Source organism: Chiloscyllium punctatum, chromosome 30 (genome assembly GCF_047496795.1).
Source record: "Chiloscyllium punctatum isolate Juve2018m chromosome 30, sChiPun1.3, whole genome shotgun sequence".
In the NCBI taxonomy this organism is placed as follows: Eukaryota; Metazoa; Chordata; class Chondrichthyes; order Orectolobiformes; family Hemiscylliidae; genus Chiloscyllium; species Chiloscyllium punctatum.
This window is the reverse complement of record NC_092768.1, coordinates 58,822,568-58,826,243: the sequence shown is the minus strand read 5'-3', so window position 1 is coordinate 58,826,243 and position 3,676 is coordinate 58,822,568. Positions and strand designations below refer to the sequence as shown.

The following is a 3,676-nucleotide window of genomic DNA, read 5'->3' as shown; positions in this document are numbered from 1 at the left end:
AATCTGCGTTTTAGCTGCAATTAGGTGTGTTTGAATCCTAGGACCACCGGCCTCTATTTATTTTCCTCTTCTCGTGCGCAATTGCAACACAGTAAACGATCAATTAATATTGGAAAATGACATACACAGGCGTGTGAAAAGCCCATTTTCCGTGGCAATTATGCAATGGTTAGAGATTACTTTGATTCAGGAGATAAGGATGGAAAGTGTGTTTGGGTAGAGATGAGGAACATTGAGGAAAGAGGAAACCAGCCGGTGTGGCTGACCAGAACACTAACAGTAACCATAGAACATAGAACATAGAACAATACAGCACAGAACAGGCCCTTCGGCCCACGATGTTGTGCCGAACTTCTATCCTAGATTAAGCACCCATCCATGTACCTATCCAAATGCCGCTTAAAGGTCGCCAATGAATCTGACTCTACCACTCCCTCCGGCAGCGCATTCCATGCCCCACCACTCTCTGGGTAAAGAACCCACCCCTGACATCTCCCCTATACCTTCCACCCTTCACCTTAAATTTATGTCCCCTTGTAACACTCTGTTGTACCCGGGGAAAAAGTTTCTGACTGTCAAAGTTTCTGACCATAGTGTAAAAAAAAACGTACAGGAAAAAATACCGCCTGTGAATGATAAAAGAAGGCAAGAATTATGCGAGACATTCATTTCCCTTCTTCCTCTCCCGTTTGAATTGTAAAGAAACTTTGAAGAAAAACAATCGAAAAGGTATATATGCCCCATCGAACAACGTGCGCCGTACCTTGGTCATTGACTACTGTAGATTAGAATACTTACAATGTGCAAACAGGCCCTTCGGCCCAGCAACTCCACACCGACCCGCCCGAGCCCAAATGCATTCCTCTCCTTTAACCCCGTCAATTTAGCACGGCCATTTCAACAAAGCGTACATTTTTGGACTGTGGGAGAAAACCAGAGCAAGCACACGCAGCCACGGGGAGAATGTGCAAACTCCATGCATTCAGTTGCTTGAGGCGGGAATTGACCCTGACTCTGTGGCATTGTGAAACAGCAGCGCTAACGATGGTGTCAATGCGAGATGGGACTTTTTTGCCATCTTTAATTGGGAAAAATCTCTGTCATTGTGAGCATCTGGAAAGACCAGTTCCTTCGTCAGAAAAAGAAATGAATATGTTATTAAACTTTGTTTGTTTCATGTCCAAGAATACTCAGATCAATAGCTCCCTTGATTACCTCTGCTGGTTATGTTCGCAAAGAGATCTAGCAAATTGCCAAGTGTGATTTTCCTTTCAATGAATAATTTTGTCTCAATTTGGCTGCAAATATCTTTTCCTAACTTTGTGCTTTTCTTCTTTCACATTGGTGTCTCGCACCTTACAAATGACAGCTAAGGTATGAATGGAGATGGAAACATTTAACTCAAGTCAGCGGCAGCTTTCAATGAGATCACGGCTGATTTGGTCAGTGCTCAGGGCACGCCGCTGTCTGTAGTCATGGCCGAGTGGTTAAGGCGATGGATTTGAAATCCATTGGGGTTTCCCCACGTAGGTTAGAATCCTGCTGACTACGTCATGAATGCTTTCTTGCTGGAACAATTCAAAGTTCAGAAAGCTGGTTTTGCAAACCAGGCCTGTAATTTGATTAGACTTGAGAAACTCGAGTTCTTTATCAGAAATGCTCCACATTTAAAACAGTATCTCTGTTTCTCTTTCCAGATACATTGCTCGACACATCGGGTTTCTGCAGTTGTTGTTGAACACCCTGAGCAGAAGTGCTGCTTTTCATTAGATTCCTTTCCCCCCTTGTCCTCTGTTCTCTGACTCTGGTCATTGGCAACACTTCCTCCTGCTCGTCAGAGTGCTCATTCCCCACCGCTCCCTCTCCCATCATTACAAACAACCGCAGGAAATTGCCACTTAACCATCTTTGTTCCAAAGTGAAACTCACCAGCCTAGGAATTCTCTCCACCAAATGGGACTTCTCATCCTTGGACATGGTGCAAGCCAGTGGATTGTGAAGAGATACTGTGAAAATATTGTCAGTTGGCAGTTGGAAAAATGTTTAGGAAGCAAACCATATAATTTAGGCTCCAGCTTGGAAATCTTGAGAAACTCTTTGGGAAATGGAATCATAGGAGATTGAAGAAGTGTAAATTGTCATTCCGAGTAGAGCAAGGGACATTGACTCTGATGTTCTCGGCACAGGAACTGATCTGAGACATTGAAAGAATTCTCGCTCCCGTACGTGAGGAATACAAACTTCATCTGGACTGTGGGACAATGAAAAACTCTGGAACACTCAAGACAATATCCCAATATTGACTGAGAACACTACAGTACGAGTACAATAGATGGGTCAGTTTTGGTCCAGTGTGTGCGGGAGGGCTTCCTGACACAGTATGTAGACATGCCTTCAAGGGAAGAAGCAACTTTCGATTTAGTACTGGGTAACGAGCCTGGCCAGGCTTCTGATTTGGAAGTAGGTGAGCACTGTGGAGACAGCGATCACAATTCTCTCAGGTTTACTTTCGTGATGGAAAGGGATAGGTGTACTCCACGGAGCAAGAGTTTCAGCTGGTGGAAGGGAAACCACGATGCAATGAGGTAAGATTTAGGAAGCGCAGAGTGGGGTAGGAAACTGTAGTGGGTGAGCACATTAAAAATGTGGAGCTTATTCAAGGAAAAGCTCCTGTGTGTCCTAGATTAGTATGTACCTGTCAGGCAGGGAGGAAGATAGAGAACGCGTGACCGTGGTTTACTAAGGAAGTAGAATCCCTGGTCAAGAAGAACAAGAAGTCTTATGTTAGGACAAAACGTGAAATCTCAGTTAGAGCGCTCGAGGGTTCCAACGATATCAGGAAAGACCTAAAAAGAGATCTGAGAAGAGCCAGGAGGAGACATGAGAAGCTGATGGCAAATAGGATCAGGGTTAACGCTCAGGCTTTCCATAGGTATGTCAGGAATAAAAGAATGACGAGAGTTAAATTTGGGACAATCAAGGATAATAGTGGGAAGTCGTGTGTGGAGTCAGTGGAGGTGGAGTAAGCACTAAATAAATATTTTTCGACAGAGTTCGCTATAGGTAATGAAAATGTTGGCGGGGAGGTTACAGAGATACTTGCGTCTAGACTAGAGGAGATTGAGGTTCACAAGGAAGAGATAGTAGAATTACTGCAGAGTGTGAAAATAGATAAGTAAGCTTGGCCGGATGGGATCTATCTGATGTTGTTTAGCAAATGCACTGCAGGAAGGTACAAATCAAGCTGATGCTAACAATGGCCCGTTTTGAGCCGCTAATTTGCAGTGAAGTGGCGGCGCCAATACAAGGTGTCACGCAGCTCGTGTAATTCCACATCCTGAGCTCGAAATGACCAGATGTCTCTCGCTGAGTTTCGGCAGGGTCTTGCTTAGACGACACCATGACACGTTTTCACTGGAGTGGATCATGAAATCGCGTCGGGACTGTGAATAAAACGATGGACACTTCCAGCAGAGAAGGAGGCGACCCTGAAGCAGGCAGCTGAGGACAAATATTTCTCCTTTGCCAGTGAAAGGCACTGCTTCACAAATTGGAAACTTCGAAGTGAAGCAGTGTTGGTGATTATCTTCGCTGCTTGTTCACCTTTTTAATTCTGATTCCGTGAAAGTCCATGGCATTACATATTGACATTCCGCCAGCGGTGAGCGCGTCTATT

General features: G+C 44.6%; 1 non-coding gene across 1 annotated transcript; it reads left to right on the top strand.

The window, feature by feature from the left end:
• Positions 1–1,469: 1,469 nt before the first annotated feature.
• On the top strand, positions 1,470–1,551 carry trnas-uga (transfer RNA serine (anticodon UGA)). The gene has a single exon. It is a non-coding gene; the product is annotated as a tRNA-Ser (tRNA).
• Positions 1,552–3,676: the final 2,125 nt, after the last annotated feature.